The following is a 21557-nucleotide window of genomic DNA, read 5'->3' as shown; positions in this document are numbered from 1 at the left end:
CTCACTCACTCACACTCTCTCTCTCACACTCACACACACACACATCCATCCCTCCCTCTCCGCAGGCCTGGCCCAACCTGCTCCGGGCTGTGCAGCGCGAACCACCGGCCCCGCCGCCAGCCGGGCTGTGCAGAGCGAAGTGGGCGGGGGACGGGGACGGGGACGGGGCCAGCCCGGCCCGGGGGAGGAGGCGGAGACAAGGCCCCGCGCCCCGCCCCGCCGCTCGCCTCCTCCCGGAATAATCCCAATATTTATCCGGCAGCAGGCGCCTGCGGCCCCCCGCCCGCCCCGCGAACCAAGCCCCCGAGCTCCAGCTCCCGCCCCGCCTAGGCCCCGGCCCCGCGGGCCGCTGCCTGCATGTATTTGCTGCCCTCCGCGCCGCGCCCGCCGCCCACCCCCGCCCGACCGGCGCGCTGGATGCAGGTGAGCGGGGACGGGGCGGGGGTCGGCGAGGCCGGGTGAGGGGCCGGCCGGGGGGGCCGTGTGTCCGACAGGGGGGCGGGCAGGGAGCGCGGCCTAGCCGGGCGGGCGGGCGGGCAGGCCGGCCCTCGGGGCGCGCTGCGGCCGCACTCTCCGCCCTGCGAGGCCCCAGCCTGGCGGCCGCGCGAGGCCGAACCTGCCCCGAGGGAGGGGGCCGCCGCCGCCGCCGGTGTTAATGAGGGTCTCCCGGGGGCGGGGCAGCGCGGCTTTTGGCGCGTGTGTGCGCGCGACGGGCTGAGCCAGGCCCCGCCGCTGCCGCTCCGGCCTTGCTTCGCGCCGCTGCCCACACCCGTCCCCAGCCTGTGGTCTCACCCAGCCCGCGGCTGCTGGGGCCCAGCGGGCTGCCCCCAGGCAGGCTGCGCCTGTGGTAACACGTGGCCCCAGCCCAGAGGTCGGGCCCGGGAAGGCGCTGGGTGTTTGCTTTGTCGGGTTCCCCTCTGCCGCGCCTCCAGCGCGCCGCCTTGGTGCGGGTGTTGAGCGGGGAGAGCCGGCTGCGGCGAGCCGTCAGCGCTCGCTCGTGTTTGGTGGGCAGTCGGGACGTCTGTGTGTGGCACAACCGCGGCCAAGGCTTGGGTCTGAAAGCCGCTGAGCTCTCCCAGTTCCCACTGGGGACGAGTGTCCTGACTCCGGCGTGGTGCTGAGGAACTTTCGGGATCAAGCCCCAGGGCTGTAAAGGTTGTCATTTAACCCCAGGTCTTCATGCTGAAAACTTAGTTGGAGGCTCTCTGTCCCATGGCTCCGGCCAATCAGAAATATAATGGTTTTTTTTTAGTAAGCTGAGACCACCAGTTGTAATCCGTACAGCTATTGCCAGTGAGACTTCTTACGCTTACTTTATCTTCAGGCTTGTTTTGTGATACTTAACCTCGTAGTGATCTTCATCATAATCAGTAAAGGGATTTTCTTAGTTCCTTAGTGTAGAAAATTTTTAAAATCTCCTTTTTGAATTGTGTATTTGTGTTACAGTAATAGTTAGAGGTTAGACACTGTAGAAATATGTAGGAAAAACACAGGTCTTTCCCCAAAGAGTTTACCATTGAGGCAATAATAACTCAAGATGGTAGATGAGACAAACAGGTGGGAGGACAAGGTAACAGTGGAGGTATGTTTTCACTTAGATTAGCTGTGCTCCAAATGCCAGTTGCCTAGCCTGTCATCAGCCTGTAGAGTTTCTCTGCAGACATCATGGCTAGAATTGAGGCTTAAGGGGAGATTTGACGAAGGCTAAGTAGCCACTTTTCAAATTTGTAGGGGGAATTTGTGCCAGGCCTGGAAGTGTTGTGGAAGGAACTGCATAGGTCTTTGTGGGAGAAATTAACTAATATAGTAAAGACTGGCAGAACTGGTGCTGTAAAATAGGGGCTCTGGTAAGTAGGGCTGCGTTAAATTATGAATGGCCCTTAAGGTTGGGGTAAGGAGTACATATTTTATGCTGTAGAGAGAGAGGAATCTAGTGGACCGGCAAATGGGGGTATGATATGATTGAAGTGATGAGGTATAAAGATTTTTGACAGCAGAGCTTTGATTTGACTTAAGACTAACAAATTTGCAGTAGTCTAGGGCCTAGGCTCTAGAATACAGAAGAAGAGACTGCAGTAGTGAAGATGTTTGATAGAGGGCCTAGATAAGAGGTATTGCTTCAGCAGTTAGGAGAGACAGAATACGTATAGCTGTGTTCAAGAAATTTTTTCCTGTAACATAGTGGTGTATGTACTTCAGTCTTGATCCTGTAAACATTAAGCACGTGCTTAATTTAGCATGTGTGAACACTCCCATTGAAGTCTGCATGAAGTTAATCATGTGCATAAATATTAGCAGGAAGAGGCTTTTGCTAGTTAACATGAATGGCTTTACAGGTCCCAGACATCTTTCATATTAGAGAGGTGGAATCTCCCATATAGAACAGCCCCTTAGAAAGAATTAGCGCCTCCTTTAAATGGCTAAAGGAACACTGTCAACTAGACTTGAGACTCAACATTTAGATTTTGTAAACTAATATGAATGGAAATATTTTCACAACTTTTTAATTCACTGAAGTCTTCTGTGAGGAGAGAGAGAACTTTAGGGGCTTTTTAAGTTAAAAATAGCTTATGTTCTACACTGCTTCTGAATTCCTCTGACAATTTTTGTGTTTTATAACCCCATTTTCCACATAGCTGGTTATAAGGCCCACGGGAATAGAAAGAACTAACAATACAAAACATAAAGAAACTAAAACAAATGAGCCAATTTTTATCTAACCTTTTAGTTATAGTTTATCTTAAAATATTCTCAGGCAAGTAACATTTATCTACTATCACAATGTTTTTAAAAATTTGAGTTGACCGGCATGGTGCTATCGTTCCAAATAGTGTTCTTGTGCGTGAGAACTTGAAAGTTAAACTGACTAAGGCCTTGTCTACATGCAAAAAAAAATTCGGTAATACCCCTGCCCTGTACGGACACTCTTATTTCTGTATAATATTGCATTTTTTTAGGATTTTCAATTAATCACAGTTAATGCAAGTAATTGACGCAAAACAAATTAACTAGATTTAAGAAATAGTTGTGATTAATCACAGTTTTAATCGCACTGTTAAACAATAATAGAATACCAATTTATACATATAAATATTTTTGGATTTTTTCTACATTTTCAAATATATTGTTTTCAATTACAAAGTGTGCAGTGCTTACTTTATATTATTTTTATTACAAATATTTGCACTTTAAAAAATAAACAAAAATAGTATTTTTCAGTTCACCTCAATACAAGTACTGTAGAGCAATCTCTTTATTGTGAAAGTGCAACTTATAAATGTAGAATTTTTTTTAGGCAACTGCACTCAAAACAAAACAATGTAAAATTTTAGCGCCTATAAGTCCACTCAGTCCTACTTCTTGTTCAGCCAATCACTAAGACAAACATGTTTATTTACATTTACGGGAGATAATGCTGCCCATTTCTTATTTACAAAGTCACCTGAAAGCAAGAACAGGCATTCACATGACACTGTTGTAGCTGGCGTTGCAAGGGCTTTATGTGCCAGATATGCTAAACATTCGTATTCCCCTCCTCCATGCTTTGGCCACCATTCTAGAAGATGTGTTTCCATGCTGAATTTAAACTGGCATTTCTATTATTATTTAGCAGTACGATTAAAACTGAGATTCATTGCATAGTTCTCAACCTGTGGTATGTGTACCCCTGGGGGTATGTGAGACACAGGCAGGGTACGCAGCAGAAACCCCAGTGAATGGAGACAGGTGGCAGCCAGCAGCTGCCAACTCCTGGGGAAGACGGGCGGCAGCTACCGGCTTCCCGCCCGGTCCCAGCTGCCGGCTTCCTGCCTGGTCCCAGCTCCTAGCTCAGAGATAGACGACAACTGACCCCATCCTGGGATACCGGGCGGCAGCTGCTGGTTTTTCAGGAAGCTGGGTGGCAGCCACCTGTCCCCCTCCCAGTCCCAGCTCCCAGGTGGGAGCCCGGCGGCAGCCTCCTGCGCCCTGCCCTATGAGCTGGGCTTGCAGCTGGGTGGCTGTCACCCATCCCCCTACTCTGAGCTGAGAGACAGCTTCCCGCGTCCTGGCTTGAAGATGGGCAGCAGCTGCCTACTGGGACATCCCTGGGTCCCAATCTGAGCGGAAGCCTCCTCTGCCCCAGCTCGGAGCAGGTGGCAGTCGCCCACCTCCTGGGCTGGCAGCCGTGTGGCAGCCACCTACAACTTGCCCAGGTGGCCGCTCCCCTCCCCGGCTCAGAGCTCGGTGCCCAGAAAGCCAGGTGGAGAGCCCAGTGGCTTCCTGGTCCTGGAGCTGGGCTTTACCCACAGGCTTATTTGTTAGTTTCACTGCTCTAGCTGAGCAGTGAAATTGACAACTATGACAGCCCCAAGCTCTTAAGAGGGGCCCACACAGTGTGATTTGCCCCAGGCCCGCATCCCCTTAGGGATGGCTATGGGGAGCGCTGCTATCCACTCTGGTGGGCAGCTAGTGCCTGCTCATACCTCACGAATTCCCGCCTGTGTGAGGAGAACACCACATGACCCTGCCATTAGGCCATAGTGATTGGCTGGTGTTGACCTTTGCTCCTATTCAGTTGTCCAGTGGTAAAGGGGAAAAAGATTGTATTTCTCAGAGTGGAAAATTGAGTGTTGGGGTACTTATTAAAATTTTCAGAAGTTAGGGGGTACTTGCTATTTAAAAGGTTGAGAAACACTGATTTATTGCAACTAATTTTTAAATCTCGTGATTAATTGTGATTATTTTTTTTTAATCGTTTGACAACCCTAAATTTTTTGGTTTAGCCTAAACCTGTTCTCAAGCGCCATAAAGCTTAAATGAAAAAAGCTACTCTTTTATCAGAACAAGTGTATCTACACAGGGGGAGTTATATCTGTATAACTGAAAACTTGCCTGTGTAGACAAGGCCTAAATAAAAGTGATAGCGAACAGTCTAATTTCATCCCTCACCACCACTTTAGAGAAATAAATGCAAAAACAGCCGGCTTCAGTGGCAAAAAGTAAATCTGTTTTACTGTTTTTAATAATGAAGTTGTTACTAGTGACAGAAATGAGGGTTTTTGTATTTGTTTGTTTTTTTAAATTAGTGTATAATTTGGAGGGTCAGGAAACTGACACTGTCTCAGTGAACATGAAATATGGCCACACAGACACTACTATGACAATGGATTTCACTTTTCCTTTCTCTCCCTTAAAATATGAATTGACAGTGAAATTCTTAAGTCCACAGTAAATGTGAGTCTTATAAAATTCAACCAAAGTCTGTCTTGATATAATTATTTTACATTTATAAATGCTTATGACGGTTATACTTTACAAAGGGTAATTTAAATGCTGAAACATGAGGGTTCACTTATTTTTGTGGCCTACTTTGTGGTGAAAACAAGTGCAACAACTTGGTCTGACTTCCTCTGCTTAGCATTTCCCACTTGCATGGCATATTATGCTTCAGACATTTGATTTAATAATGACTTAGTGCAAACAACTCACTATGAACCCTGATACTGTGGATGGTTGCCTTTAAATCTTTTTTGTTTAGTGGAGCAGAAATTTATTTACTTCTGTGTTTTTGGTAGAACTGATCCAGATAAATATCAACAATGGATACTTCTATGACTTACTGCCATTCACTGCTCTCACAGAGATGACTAGATGTCTCCACCATATGCATGACCTGGACTTTCATGTTGAGTCTGATTCATCGTAACAAAACTTATTCACAGCAGCTCAGGCATAAGGTCCATTTGCCTGGTATCTTTCATGATTGAAGACAGTAATAATGACATTTTGTATGGCTGTTCAAGGCAGTTTTGCAAAGCTGTACAGACTAATGCCTATCTAGTGTAGTTTGTAACCCTGTTTCACAGGGATAATTTGTCCTCTTCACAACTAATAGTAGATGAGGATTGTAATGGTCCTTTTTGATTAATCTACTATGTTTGGGGAGCCCAAATATAGTTACTTTTCAATTTCTGCAGTTTTCTTTTTGTTTTTCAACTATCAGAAACATTTCCTTTTTAGTTTAGTTTTGCAGAATATAATATGAAGCTCTGAAGGACAGTGTGAATAGTTAATAGGTATCTTGAGAATCTTCAGCTATGTTTACACTCTCTCTGTCCTTGAGGACTGAGGCTCTAACATGGTAAGATATGAATGTAAATTTTAATCTGTAGTTGTTAGACGGGTATGTTTTGTGATGGCATAGCTTGATGCAGTTGTGGGAGTGTGAAGCTTTAAGGCTTGTTTGAACCCTCTTGAGTTTTAGTGTAGATGAAAATTTTACTTCATTTACTTGAAGGAAATGGTAAATTAGTTTGTAGTTTACATTCTCAATCCCTTCCACTGTAAATGGAAATTTGGTAATTTTAGGCTTGCACAATTTTGTTGTGTGCTAACAGCTGAAGTGGATGGTGTTATAAACAGTTGCTTATTTTGCGTATTTGAAGTGTTTTTATTTCCATTATATTTTATATAGTTTTTCATTAACTGTTAATTTTTCTAGCATAATCTTTAGAAAGATAATTAACGTGCTTAATTTTGCCTAACACAGTACTGTAGTAACTTTAACATTACAAATTAAATTCACATACCTGTTTTTAAAAAATAAAGCAGAGTTTTCTCTGAGCAGTACCAGGAACTATGCTGGAGTTGGAGTCTTTTGTCATAAACTGAAAGAGAAACATTGGAGGAAATGTTTCATTTGCACCGTGAAGTTAGTAATTTGTTTTACTCCATAACAGACCCTCATCAGGAAGATTGACCTGTCTAAGGAGAGTACAAGAATCACTGATTGCTCTATTCAGGGGTGTGTTTTAGTGTGTTTTAAAAGGAAAAAGTCCTTCGAATATTCTTAATCTATTAGTTTTAAGTGATGTTACCTGTACGTGCGTAACCCTTTGCTATTTTAATCTTAGAAGTTGCATAGTTGTATGATCTTTTCCTAGGTCTCTTTCTACATTTATTTACATACCGATATTTAGTGTGGGCTGAATGAAAATACACATTGCAGCATTGTAGATCCATCCTATGCAGGGCAACTAAAATACTGATTGGCCGTGTCAGCTATGTCACCTTCACAAATCCATCTTTGGTTAGTAATCATTCTAAATTTTCATGTTTGGGTTCAGTTCTGTTCTTGGTAGATGGGAGTCCACCACAATTGGCAACTTTGGAGTTGTCAGTCTGGCATTCTTGACAAGCACTAAAATGAGGCAGGGGTCTGACAAGGTTAGGGGGAGTACTATGTGTGCATGTAACTGGACTGTCATAATGCATATGCATGAGGGGACAGAATTAAAATTGCATGGGCAATCTTGCTTCTGGTATTTCTTAACTTGAGTACTTGACTTTGCAGCCTTAAACTTTCCTTTCTTTTTTGGCTTAGTTTTGTTTGTTTCTCTTAGAGTGTAGGCACCTTGACATCCCATCTGTGGATGGATTTTGTTTGAACTGTCAGAGCTCTTATGAAGATAACTCTCTGGCAAGATTTATTTTTCTGATTGCTTTTGCTGAATTGCAGATACACAATCTCATGTGTCATAAAACATATTGGCCTCTAGTTGTAGCCTAGGGAACAAGTGAAATACTAAGTTTTAAAGTGTGAACAAAAAACTGACCATTTCTGACTTGCATTGGTCATCATATGTCTGAAATCTTCCCATGCCACATGTTTACTAATTTTTTATATGGAAAGAGCCATTTTCTGGATGATGCTCCTGAATTTTCATATAATGCCCAAGTGAGCTTGCATATGCCCTTTCATAGACCATGGAAGAGGTGCTTTGAAAATGGAAGTGCTTATTTGACTCCAAGGGTATATTTTTATCTGCTTTTATTGCATGTGAAAATACAGAACAATTTACATTATTGAAGTATTTCTTCATGATGGCTAGGAATACTGGTAGTGAAACTTTAAATTATACCAACATAAACTTAGATTTCTTTGAACAGAAAACTATACTACTTAGATGACTTGAGTTTGTTGGCCATTATTTTTTATTTTAATCATATGTTTTTAAATACAGGATTCTTAGATTGTGTAAACTTTCATAAACTTGTTTGAATAGGCTTTTAAAAACAAAAAAAGCTTGTGGATTTATTTCACACAGCCTGTTTCGGAAAACACTGGAGAGGCAATCATATCAATAAAATTCAGCAGTTTGCGGGGGAGGGGGAAGGAAGGAAGGTGCTGTAGAAAGCATTGTGTGTGTGTGTACACAGTCCTGTTGGATCTAGTCCAGGTTTGCTAGTGGATTTATTACTATGGGAACATGAATTCTTACTCATCTGCTTTTTTTACCTCTTAAAAGTCTGTGACTCCTTAGATAATTGCATATGACAATACTTCAAGTGCCTTTGTACCCTGCTTTTCAGTTTAACAGATTATGGCTATGTCAAAGATAACAGGAGCAAACACAAAGATATATATTTACATTTCTGTTTCTGCAGATCTGATATGCACTGTGGATTCCCACTCATCTGTCTGTTACTCAGACTAGACCAGCCGGTCTGCCAGAGTGAGGTGCTGCCTGCCTAACATCCATTTGCTTTACTTGAGGGCAATTCATTTGGTTTTCAGGTCTTCCTTCATTCCAAAGAATTCTGTGTAAACTGAAGGCAAATCTAAGAACTGCTCATTCATCCAAATTTGTCACCTTAGACACCAGATTGCAACAATAATGAGAAGCAGCATCTAATTGGAGTTTGTCATTGGAGCAGTAAAACAAAGAGTGGTCTTTTTATTCTGGGTTTTCAAGAAGGCCAGTTGCTGTGGCATTCCATAGGCATCTACCCCTTTGGTAAATCATAGTCAAGGAGGGCCTTCCTTTATTTTCCTTCTCTCTACCCTAAGGGAGTTCATGAAGGAGCTAGTCGTTGCATCATGTAGATGTTTACTGATCAAGCTATCTATCCCGTATATAAAACTTTACCTTAATGAAATCTAGGTTGCAGGTAAATCTCTGCTATTAAATACCTTTATACCTTTATATTGTAGTGTGTTTTTAAATAAAAAATGTAATGTTAAGATTGCACTCCCAAACAAGCCATTTGTACTGAAACAGTCATAAACTTAACCCGGTCCCAATACCACAGCAGCCATGTAGAATTTTTGTAATGAAGCACTGTACCTAATAAACATTTTTTTAGAGTTGAGCTTAAGAAAGTGTTATTTACTTGGCTGTCTTGAAGTGAGAGAAGTTAGTTAATAGACGATGATGTAATCTAAACTGTTGACTTCACTTAGTCTTCATTGATGGACCAGCTGCACAATGCTCTTCCATCAATATATCCTAAGTGTTTTGGTTTGGTGTCTTACATATTTTTTAATTAGGTTGTTCCACAGATTCTAACAATGGTCTAATCAATTCTAACAAAGTCACCCTAGTAGCTTTGGAGACGGAGATTTATTAACACTAGGAAAAGGCAGATTTCCTTCCAATGAAAAGTCAGATGGACCAGCGAAGGTGGTAGCAGACCTTCCGTTAGGACAGGGAAACCTCCTCTTCTCCCTTTAAAATGTTTCTTCTTTGCCTACAGTCCAGTTCTGAGCTATATCTGATTAATTTGGCTTCAAATTCTGATTGTGGGGTGGTGGTTTTTTTCGTTGAGGTGATGCTTCAGCTTCCCTAAGGGGGCAGGTAGACTTAAAAATGGTGGACCCCTCAGTAAAGACACTGGGGTGAAAAATGCCTGTCCTATTCCTCTGCTCTGCCAAATTGCACTGAAAGGGATCTTTGCTGCTTTTGCAACCAAGAGAAAGCCTCATGTGGGCACAGGATTGCCTTCGGAATAACACAGGATCATCATTCTTCCCAGAGTAACCACCCAATGAGTGGAAAAAGCACCAAAGAGAATGGCAATTGCTCTGATTTAAACATTTTCAAGTACCAGAATTCTAAGACAGTTCAAGCCAAAGAGGGTGTAATTGAGGCTTTCAGTGTCCCAGTCAAACTAAGCACTGACTGCCACAGTCACTCATTTGACTAACTTTCTGGCCAAATGGTGGGCTTCCCCCTACTCTTCCTCCCAGATAGCAGTGGGACACCACCTCTTAGGAGTCTCATTCATCACAATAGTCATTACTCCACTTTCCTTTGGAGAATGTCAGGATTATGCAGCCCTCTCCTGAGGAATTTCTTTTAAGCCTCAGGATGCCTTAGATCTGCCCTAACGGGTTAATCATCTAGAGTTCATGTAACCTGCCAGTAGGTTCTCCCTCAAAACACCACAAAAGGTAGCTAAAGAAACCCTGGCATCCCCAGAAAATGCCCTGCAAGGAATCTCAAAGGGCTTAAGACACAAAGGATCCACTTCATCCAGTTTGGCCTGAGTGGAGAAATGCTGCCTTAGAGGGCATCTAAAAAAATGTTAGGCCTGCCCACCTCTTGGTGGTGCAGGAAGGTGAGTGGGGCTTTAACAACACATGCTGATTGGTTTCATTCTTCCTAAAAGGGTTTGAGGGGTTGGGGCTTTCAAACTTTTGGGGAAATACTGTTCTAAGAAAATGGGGTCACGGAAAACAGCATCTCTTTAAGATTTAAACTGTGAGAGTACTTATAAATAAATGGAGGTCTTCCCCATGTTCTTCTAAAAAACGGAAGAAGGTGAAAGGAGGGCATGGAGATTGGATTAGAAAATTTTATTCCTATAAGAGGAGATGTCCAAAAGAAAAGGCAATGAATCTTTATTAATAATCTTCCTCATGGCAGTAAGGGTAACAGGCTGAATTAGAGCCTGAAGAACAAGAGGTATACACAAGGAGAAAAATATCCCCTTTTCAATAACATTTAAATCAGGGTTGATAAAAATCAATGACTTTTTAAAAAAATTTAAAAAATCAGATTTTTTTCATTAAAAAAAATCATCAATAAAATACTAAATCTCTCTCATTTAAAAAATAACAATTACAATTAAATTTCATCACAAATATGCTAAACCTACACTTACAGTCTCTTAAAAATGAATTAATGGCTCTAGTCTGTCCAGTCTAACTACCAGCTCTTGCTTCTTGAAAGTTCTGGGCTTCCAGTTTCTGTTTCAGTTTCTCAGCAGACTAAAGTCACATGTGCAAAGAAAGACAAGGGTTGGATAGGATTGTTGTTCTGTGCCTATGTGGTGTTGGAGCTGAGCCAAGCAAGGCAGAGGAGTTAGTTAAGACACTCTCTTAAAGACAGACACACACAAAGGACGAGGCAGAGTAGAAAGGAACAGTGTAGTGGACTGGAAAGAAAAGGAAGACATTATTCAGTACACACACAGCTTCCTATATTCCTCACACTTTTGCCACAGAAAACCTGTCATGGCTTCTGGCCATAAGAGAGACCCTATCTGGGAATATTTTGAAGAAATTCCTTCCCTGGGTAAAAAAGAAAAACGTGTCAAGTGTAAGCAGTGCAAAAAGGAGATGCAGGGCCTAGTTGCAAGAATGAAACATCATAATGAAAACTGCTTATTGGAAGAAAATGATGTGGATGAAGATCTGGATATATCTGCAGAACAAAGTGGATCAACTGGTTAATAACTTAAATTCACTTTGCAATGCATCATTCTTCAAGCCTCTCTATGCCTTTTAGTATAAGTGTGATTTAACAAGTACATTTCCAAGCTGTTTGCTATGCTGGATGTTGCTAGAAAAAAATGGAATATGATTGGAATATGATTTGGAATATTTGGAATATGGAATATGATATGGAATATTTGGAATATGATTGGAATATGATTTGGAATATGATAGCCACAGACCATAATGGTGATGCCATAAATCTATTTCCTATTTTACTTAAGCATAACGCAGCTTTTCCAAGGGAACCCCATTCTATACTTGTTTTCTCAAAAAACGAGTGCCAGTGAGTTGTGTAGGGCTTACTCCAAAATTAAGTACACCCTAAGTGCAGTCAGTCTTAGCTTTTTTGGTAATTTGGAATCGGATCTGCATCCTTGCTGAAAAAAAATGTAAATGATTAACTGAATAATAGAGTGAGACAAACGACTATTCAAAATCATTTTTGAATTTTGTTTCAGGATTCCATTTAAGCATAAGAGACTTTGACTGTGACGGTCTATCTGCAACAACTTCAGAGTCATCCGTTTGTACTTTTAGCAGCAGTGCTGCAACTAAACGTATTTCAGACAACAAAATATCAGTAGCAAGCAAAAGATTTCAATCATCCAGTAAAACCACCACTATGGATGGTTTTGTAGTAAGGATCAGCAAATACTGCAGAAAAGGACCTGGAGGTTACAGTGGAAAAGAAGCTGGATATGAGTCAGCAGTGTGCCCTGGTTGCCAAGAAGGCTAATAGCATATTGGGCTGCGTTAGCAGGAGCATTGCCAGCAGATCGAGGGAACTGATTATTCCCCTCTATTTGGCATTGGTGAGGCCGCATTTGGAGTATTGTGTCCAGTTTTGGGCCCCCCACTACAAAAAGGGTGTGGACAAGTTGGAGAGAGTCCAGCAGAGGGCAACAAAAATTATTAGGAAGCTGGAGCACAAGACTTATGAGGGAGGCTGAGGGAAACTAGGCTTGTTTAGTCTGCAAAAGAGAAGAATGAGGGGGGATTTGATAGCAGCCTTTAACTACCTGAAAGGGGATTCCAGGGAGGATGGAGCTAGGCTGTTCTCAGTGGTAGTAGATGACAGAACAAGGAGCAATGGTCTCAAGTTGCAGTGGAGGAGGTCTAGGTTGGATATTAGGAAAAAGTTTTTCACTAGGAGGTTGGTGAAGCACTGGAATGGGTTACCTAGGAAGGTGGTGGAATCTCCATCTTTAGAGGTTTTTAAGCTGCGGCTTGACAAAGCCCTGGCTTGGATAATTTACCTGAGGTTAGTCCTGCTTTGATCAGAGGATTGGACTAGTTGACCTCCTGAGGTCCCTTCCAACTCTAATCTATGATTCTGTGATACCACAAGACACCATAAATGAACCGAGCAAACTTTTCATCTGTGCCACAAATTCTCCTTTTCACATTGTTAACAGTAAACACTTCATTGACATGGTTGAGTCCTTACAACCAGGGTACACTCCACCTGGTAGAGCAGACATTGATGGAAGGTTGCTAGATACAGTGTGTGACAAGGAACTTGAACAGTGTGCAAGAAATACTGAGGGAAATTTGCCAGTTTAAGTCTTAACGGGTGGAGCAATGTACAAAATGATCCAGTAATATGTGCCTGTGTGACAACAGAAGATGGGGTTGCATATCTTTCAGAAACAATAGATACATCGAGAAATGCACATACAACAGAATATTTAAAAGAAGTGGCAATGAAAGCTGTAATAAATTGTGAACAAAAATTTAACTGTCACGTGTGCAGTTTTGTCACAGACAGTACTGCAAACGTGGCAAAGATGAGAAGATACTGAGAAGAAGAAACGGAAGGGTGCTCCTTAATAACATATGGCTGCAGTGCCCGTTTAATGCATCTTTTAGTCAAACACTTAAGTACATCTTCTCCAGGAATAAAAGAAAATGTTGCTGAAGTTGCAAAATACTTCTGTAACAATCATTTTGGTCAGCTTCACTGAAGAGAGCAGGAGGATCCAAACTCATTCTTCCTCAAGATGTTCGATGGAATTCTGTGGTTGATTGTTTTGAACAATTTATTAAGAACTGGCCTATTCTCATAAAACTTTAAAGAAAACCATGATAAAATAGATAGAAACTTTGGATGAGATACTTCCAACATTGGATTAAAGAGGAATGTAGAGGATATGCTCAGTATACTGAAGCCTATATCCATAGCCTTAAAAAAAACTTCAGAGAAATTGTTGCTGCATTGCTGATGCTGTCTAACTTTGGAAGGCACTTCAAGGTACATTGAAGAAAGAAATGCCTCACCAGAAAGTTAAACTGCAGGCAATAAAGAAGCGAATGGATAAAGCACTAACTCCACCTCATTTTCTTGTGAACATTCTCGACCCCAGATATAAAGCCTAACTTCTGAAGAAGATGATGCTGCCATGGCATGGGCATCTCAAAATCACTCCTCAGTTATGCTAGTCATTGTAACTTTCAGGACTGGAGTGGAACCACTTAAAAAGTACATGTTTACTGATGATACTTTGAACAAAGTCAGTCCCCTGAATTGGTGGAATCATTAGCCAGGCACCCTGAAATATAGTTCTTTCAGTTGCTAAGCCAACTTTTCACAGCAGTAGCTTCCTCTGCAGGTATAGAGAGAATATTTTCATCGTTTGGTATTATTCACTCAAAGCTAAGAAATCAATTGGGAGCTGAAAAAGCAGAAAAACTCACATTTCCGTTTTAGTCTGTGAATAAAAATGACAGTGGGAGTGGGAAAGATGAGAGCTAGTTGTAGAAGTTTTAAGGACAGCGTACATGTAGTGTTGTGATGACTTGTCTGTTAGAATTAATAAAATATTAAAATTAAAAAAAAAAAAGTTTAACGACAGCTGTCGGCCAGCAACTCAGGAGACTGCTGCAATTGGAAATGTGAACATTTATGTAACATTTAAGATTTAGTTTAATAAAATATAAGTGCTATTGTGTTTGCGTGTGTGTGATTTAGCTCTTATCATTCCTAATGTACTGTTGCTGCATCTGCAGCTTGACACAGGTAGTGAGTATTATGATTTCCTAAATTAATAAAAATTAAGTTATCTAAAAAATTAAACAAAGTATACCTTCCGAGATGTTGTAAAATGCTCTATTGAGTTGTAAATTAACATGTTTTAGTGATCAGAGTTGCACCATTGTTTAAGAAATATGTGAAGAAGCATCAGTGGGAAACTTGATTTAAATCAATGATTTTCTCTTGATGATTTAAATCATGATTTAAATCAATTTAAATTACCTTGATTTAAATCAATCCACCCTTTTTGAAACCCTGACAGGAAGAACGATAGCTTCTGTAGACCACTCCCATATATCCACACAAAGAGGATCAAAGGAAAGTAACAGGATTAAAAAACTACCAGAAAGTGTTTCCCTGTTGAGTTCCAAAGGTTGCCATTAAAATACGAATAGTATTGCCCATCAAAACTCAAAAAAGAAAGAATTCATAAACTTGCAAGCAGAGACACTGAACTAGTGAATGAAAATACTGTAAGTAAACAAAAATAAAGATACTACACATGTATCACCTGCATTGCATTACAGTAATATCTTGGTACTTGAGTATCGGCCCTTTTGCGTTAGGTGCTGTGCAATCAAATAATGTAACTAACAGTTGCATTTGGTGCATGTTCACAAGGGACATAGATAAGGTGAGTTCATCTTTTACTTTGGCATTCCTAATGTAAGTGATTAATGGAATACTATCGTTGTGAAGTAATTATAGAAGCATAGAAATGTAGGACTGGAAGGGACCTCAAGAAGTCATCAAGTCCAGCCCCCTGTGTTGTGGCGGGACCAGGTAAACCTAGACCATCCCTGACAGGTGTTTGTCCAACTTGTTTTTAAAAGCTTCCAATTATGGGGACTCCACAGCCTCCCTTGGAAGCACTGTTAGGAAACTTTTCCTAATACATATCCTAAATCTCCCTTGGTGCAGATTAAGCCCATTACTTGTCCTACCTTCAGTGGATGTGGAGAACAATTGATCACTGTCCTCTTTATAACATCTCTTAACATATTGGAAGACTTATCAGGTGTCAACTTACACCCCCCTTCTACTTTCCTACTCTCCCTCCATCATCTTTTCTCAAGACTAAAGGTGCCCAGTTTTTTTTAACCTTTTCTCATATGTCAGATTTTTTTAAACTTTTCTCATTTTTTGTAACTGTCCTCTGGACTCTTCCAATTTGTCCACATCTTTCCTAAATTTTGGTGCTCAGAATTGGACACAGTACTCCAGCTGGAGCCTTACCAGTGTCAAACAGGGCAGTTACCGCCTATGTCTTACATACAACACTCCTGTTAATACACCCCAGAATCATATTAGCTTTTTTTGCAGCTGCTGCACATTGTTGTTTCATATTCAATTTGTTATCCACTGTAACCCCCCAGATCCTTTTCAGCAGTATTACCACCTAGACAGTTATTCCCCATTTTGTAGTTGTGCATTTGATTTTTCCTTCTTATGTGAAGTACTTTGCACTGGTCTTCATTGAATTTCATCTTGAATTCAGACCAGTTCTCCAATTTGTCAGTCATTTTGAATTGTAAAGCTTTTTAAAATTTTAATATATCAGTTTATATTTAACTTAATGTTTGCTTAAATGGCAGAACGTGGCTGTGAAAACTCTATGGGACATAGTCTTTGGATCCCTTATGGAATTAAGAAAGGGAGTGTGGTGCAGCTGTTTAAATTAGGCTCAGACCAACTATATGTATATTTCGTCTGTGGGTTTGGTTGGTTGGTTTGGTTGGTTGGTGTTATGTGCCCAAATGGCTTAATTTAGACCATTGGTAAATTATGCAGTGTCATGCCAATTGATTAATGAAGAGACAGAAAATCAGGAAGGAGGAGACATGAAGGGACAAACCTGGGAACTGTATATACTTTCATTTCTGAATCCCTCTTTTCCCTTGCCCCTTCTCCTCTTTCTTCCCCCAAAAAATCAGGACAGGGCAATTGGTATAGCTACTGTATTTACGTAAAGAGAGAAAAGTAGAGCTGTTGCATAGTGCCCTGAATGTTGGCACAGTCTAAAGCAAGATTGGGCATGTTTACGACACTGATAGTTAAAACTGGCAGAGTGGAGCTAAGTGGAGAACACCATCACTACAGAGATTCTATATCTGGCTTCACTTAAAGTAAGTAGGGTCATGGAACGACTATATTACACAGCCAGTCCCATCTTGTTTGCTGTTCTGCCTACAACAATGGCCAGTGCCAGTATCTCCAATGGAAAGCATGGGTTAAGGAGCGTGGTGATATGGTAATAATGGTGTACATGGACTTGAGTAGTGTTTTAAGAATGAGAATATTCTTTCTGGACCCCTACAAGTATTGATCCTTAAAATAGTTTCTAGCTTGTATACAGGAGCATCAGTCTGGTCATCTTTCTTGTGAGACTCTCCAAAGTGACTTACAAACATTAATGCATTAATCTTTCATACCACCCTGGTGATTATCACCATTTTACAGATGAGGAAACTGAAGCAAGTATTGTTTACTGCTGTGTAGGAATGCACAAAGGAGAAACATATGCCCCCTTCCTCACCCGTACATGGGTTGTGAATAACGGGAGTCTTTGCAGTCAGGGAGCACTCTACAAAGGAGCTGAGAACTGTACAGCAGCCATGCTTCCCCCAGCAGAGATATTCTCCACAACATACTTATGCCACAGTCTTAGCCATAAACGACGTATTCAAGGTCACATTCAGTGTAGTTGTAGCTGTGTTGGTCCCAGGATATTAGAGACACGTGGTGGGTGAAGTAATATCTTTCATGGGACCAACAAAAGATATCTCACCCACCTTATCTTTCTAATATTCAGGGTCACACAGAAAACCTGTGACAGAGATATGAATAAAAAAACCACACCTCCTCATTGCCAGTCTTTTGCACTAACCACAAGACCATCAATCTTTCCACAAATATTATTGGAAGGTCATGAAAGGGAGTGGATAGTTCTTACTTTTTAAAATGAAAATCAAGGCACAGTATTTTTAAATGATCTTCAGAGGCAACAAGTTTCATTGGTTGAGTTGACTAAACTATGTACATTGGAGAATTGTGTGGTGATTTTGCAGTATTTGTGCTGCTGGGTGGGGGGAGGGCATCACTTTTAAGGAGACCTGCCAAAGGAGGAAAATGGATTTGTGCCTTCTATTGCTATTGTTGCAATAATGAAGGCCTGAAAACTTAAGTCTGCTATCTTGTACCCTTAGAAATAAGCAATATAAAGTCAGAGAACTGTAATGGTGGAGTGGGAGTGTACACAGCATTTAAATGGATGCTGTCAACTTGAATCTTTTAAAAATCGACTAAAATAACAAAAAAAAACTTTAAGAAAATAATCGAGAGTTTTGTTTGCTACCCTGTTGATGATGATAAGAAGGGGTGTTTGGGCAGATGTGAAACCAAAAAGGTTCAGCCTTTCCTGTTCTTTTCTTTGTCTCTCCTGCCTACTGCTGCTTTAGTCTTAGCTCTGCTATTTTTTTTTTCCAAGAGAGAGAATTTTTATCAGGGGAAAGGGAGCTAGGAAACCTGGAAGGAGTGTAGAGTGAGCTGGTCTGTTTTTTCTTTCTGAAATTTTCAGGTTTATGGTCTGTCTAATGTGTTTCGTTTAGTTTAGTCAATTTCACAGGTACATAAGCCAGTTAGGAAAAGATTATTTCTAAGTAAAGATACCTTAATGTAAAACTTACAGGAGTATGTGTACACATCCTGATTCTATCGTGTTTAACTTTTCTCCTTCAAACAGGGTTCAAAAAAGAACTAGATATGTTCATGGAGGATTGGTCCATCAGTGGCTATTAGCCAGATGGGCAGGGATTGCTGTTTGCCAGAAGCTGTAAATGGGCAACAGAATGGATCACTTGATGATTACCTGTTTTGTTCATTCCCTCTGAAGAACCTGGCATTGGCCACTGTTGGAAGACAGGTTACTGGGCTAGATGGACCAGTGGTCTGACCCAATATGGCCGTTCATATGTTCTAAAGATTTGTAAACTGCACGCACCCACTCTGAATATGGGGGTGTTTGGGAAGGGCAGACGAGCTAAGTTTTCTCTTATTAAACATGACCATTTAAATGGAACTCTTTTTGTGAAGTGACTGCAGATCAACCAGGGTGTAGTGTCTCCCTCTGTGTATGAGGAAGATGGCAACCAACAAAAGCAAAGCATTTTCGTGCCTTCTAGTCAGTGTAATTTCTTTTCTTATCACAGACTAATTTCACTTTCTGCCTCAAGTCCAACAAAAATCTCTGTGTGAAAACACTCTTTTAGAGACTTAATCTTTCTTGGGCAGCTTTTGTTCTTATTTCTTGCTTTTCATATTGTAGGTGAAATGATCTATTAGACTAAATGGGAAGAAAATCTTTGGAAGCACTTCGTATGCCTTGGTAGTGGGATTTTATGTTCTTTATGCAACCATGCTGAAAAACCCTGCAGCTTCTCCAGCTTTCATTCGGGTTGACGACAGCTTTATTCCAGTGTTCAGAATCCAGAGCCCAGAAGGAAATGCAATATCCTTTGATGGAAGGACATATTGAGACAAATAGGCTGCTTTTCCCTGGTAGACTAGATATTTTATCCACTGAATGTATCAGCTTGGTCTGACCCAGCTGGGATGGTTCTCAGGACTGAGAGTCACCTTGTTATCTACCCCCTGCCTCTACTGACAGGAGCATTGCTGGTGATGGTTGGGTTTTTGTCTCCTAACACCACCAGCCTGTTAGCCCATAGGAGAACTCTTGAGTGGGCTATGCCAGCCCTGCCTTCATCTTGAAGGTTAACAACAGAAGCACCCCAGTCCTTGTGATCCCTTGAAGCATTCCCTTGTGATGTCTAGCCCCTGACACTGGCTACTAAGATCTTCTGCCCCCAAAGTGTACCACACTTTACTAATTTTACCTTAGATCACTGCTCCCGTGTAACACACAGCATTTGTAATGAAACAAAAGATTTATTTAAGACGGAATAGAGAATCAGCTAGAAATGAGAGAGTGATAAACATAATTACCATACAAAACAAAATCATAAAAAGTGAGCTAAGGTCTGCACTTATTCAGAGTTACCGTTCCTGTCTAATAAAGTAGGTTTCTCCCCATAGTTCAGTATGTTGTGTAGGTGGCTGGCTTTTCAGGAATCAGAACCCAAGCGAACATGAAAACACCCCTGCTCCACAAGATGTTTCCTCAGTGAATGGATGCAGAGTGCCTCTACCTACCCTGTGTTATACTGAAATAGTCTTTTGTCTTGATTCATAGGCAGGCTGATCCCCTGTCTGTCATGTCTTTTTTTTTTTTTTTCTTTTTAAACCCTCCAAGTGGTTTCAATTGTTTGCTGTTGTGTCTCATGGCTTTCCATTGACAGTCTTGGAACGGAGCAAGGTTAGACAATTGAGCCTTGCATTACATCACTAGCTAGCCAGGAAGTGACTTCTTCCTGCTTGAACAGGCAGGCCATCATCAAGCATATCCCCGAATGACTAACTTTTACTCCAAGTCCATGAAGCATACTTTCAATATAGCTACATTATTCCTTAAATATTACCTGTCCAGACATCTCAGAGTGATTGAGTCTTGATAATTTATGAGCTTTCTGTAGAGACCTTATCTATTACCCTTTATGGATGACTACATTGCAAGTCATGTGTTTGGTGTAGTGAGTTTGTCAGGTCTGAGATAAGAGTTGTTTGCAAAGAACAGGGCACCCTTTGCCAAGGGGCCTCTGTGTCATACCAGTCTATTTATCTTATTAGATAACTAAATACAGCACCATCCCCACCTAAAAAATTAGTAAGTGGTTTATCTCAGGTGGTGTCTTCAAATTAATTAATTATCTAGCCTTTTAAGTCCTCCTCCTATGGTGGGGGACTCCAAGCTTGGGGAAGATCCTTTGCCCTTCCAACTCCTTCAGCTTTGTGTCTTTGAGTTGGAGTGGGACTGAAACCTTCACATGAGAATGTGAAATGCCCCCAGTCTTCACTGGGGAGTTCCTCAGGAGAACTGGAGATGAGAACTGTGGCCAGCACTCTGAAAGTCCAGCTGTTCCTAGAGTCTTCGAGAAAGGCTTTTTCACTTTTTCTAGTTGATTCCTTGTCCGTGTGCACTGAGTGCAGTCTCTTCTTACACAACTAAAAGAGACTTATCAAAACTCTCACATCCTTCTGAGAACAGACAGTAAATTTGCAAGTTACAATTGTGATATGTTAGCTGACAAGAGACATGAAAAGCAAAGTGCTCCTCTGATAAACGGGCAAATTGGGTGGGCAGGGGGGGAAATGCATCTGGAGGTGTGAGCATTAAAGAAGATTGTGGAATAATTGTTGCCTAGTTATTTCATATGCCTAAATCTTGGTCTTCATTTGTATTTGCCCTAATGTATGTGTGATTTTTGTAACCTGCCCTGGAAATGGGAGAGCTAGCACAGGATGAATTCTCCACCCAACAGAAATTTCCACTTGTGAACGCCTTTCCTGTAATCCCTTTTTGTTTTGGAGAGTTTTAAGGAAGGCAAAGGGAAAAGGGAGCGAGACAACTTCTCATGTTCCAGAATACAGTCAGAAGTGCCAGGAAGACCTGGGTTCAGATTGTCAGCTGACTTCAATGGAGCTGTGCTGACTTACTGCATCTGTGGATTTGGCACTTGGTTTACATATTTTCTCCAAAGTGACCAGGCCCTGCCCTTACGATTCACTATATGTCTGGACAAAGTTACATGCCTATATTTTGACCCTCCTTCCTTCTCATTCTGTCTGCCTGGCTCTTGAGTGGAAAAGTCAGAAGAAGCTAGGATTGTCAGATAAAATGATCAACTTTCAGTTGCAGAGAGAAGTGCATCTCTTCAGTATACCATTGAGTATTTAACAGCTGTTGCTGGAATAAGGGAACTAGAGTACAAAGACCTCCCTGAAATGTCTTAGACTACCAGAAGGCTTCATATACCAAAGCACTTATCTGCTAGGCTATACAGTCTTTACAGATGTGTGTAGGAACTT

At 41.4% G+C, this 21557-nt stretch overlaps 1 protein-coding gene across 2 annotated transcripts in view; it reads left to right on the top strand.

The window, feature by feature from the left end:
- The first annotated feature begins 286 nt into the window (after positions 1-286).
- Positions 287-21557, top strand: part of CNOT6L (CCR4-NOT transcription complex subunit 6 like) — a 76587-nt gene continuing 55316 nt past the window's right edge. The window contains exon 1 of one of the 2 annotated variants that reach the window (XM_067557072.1): positions 287-423. The gene's annotated coding sequence lies outside the window, so the exon portion shown is untranslated. The remainder of the gene's footprint in view (positions 424-21557) is intronic. The other variant, XM_067557071.1, reaches the window with a different exon arrangement.

This window comes from Emydura macquarii, unplaced genomic scaffold (genome assembly GCF_026122565.2).
Source record: "Emydura macquarii macquarii isolate MOO-44397 ecotype Brisbane River unplaced genomic scaffold, CSIRO-AGI_Emac_v2 contig_1790, whole genome shotgun sequence".
Classification (NCBI taxonomy): Eukaryota; Metazoa; Chordata; order Testudines; family Chelidae; genus Emydura; species Emydura macquarii.
The sequence above is the reverse complement of the archived record's forward strand: the minus strand, read 5'-3'. Positions and strand labels throughout refer to the sequence as shown.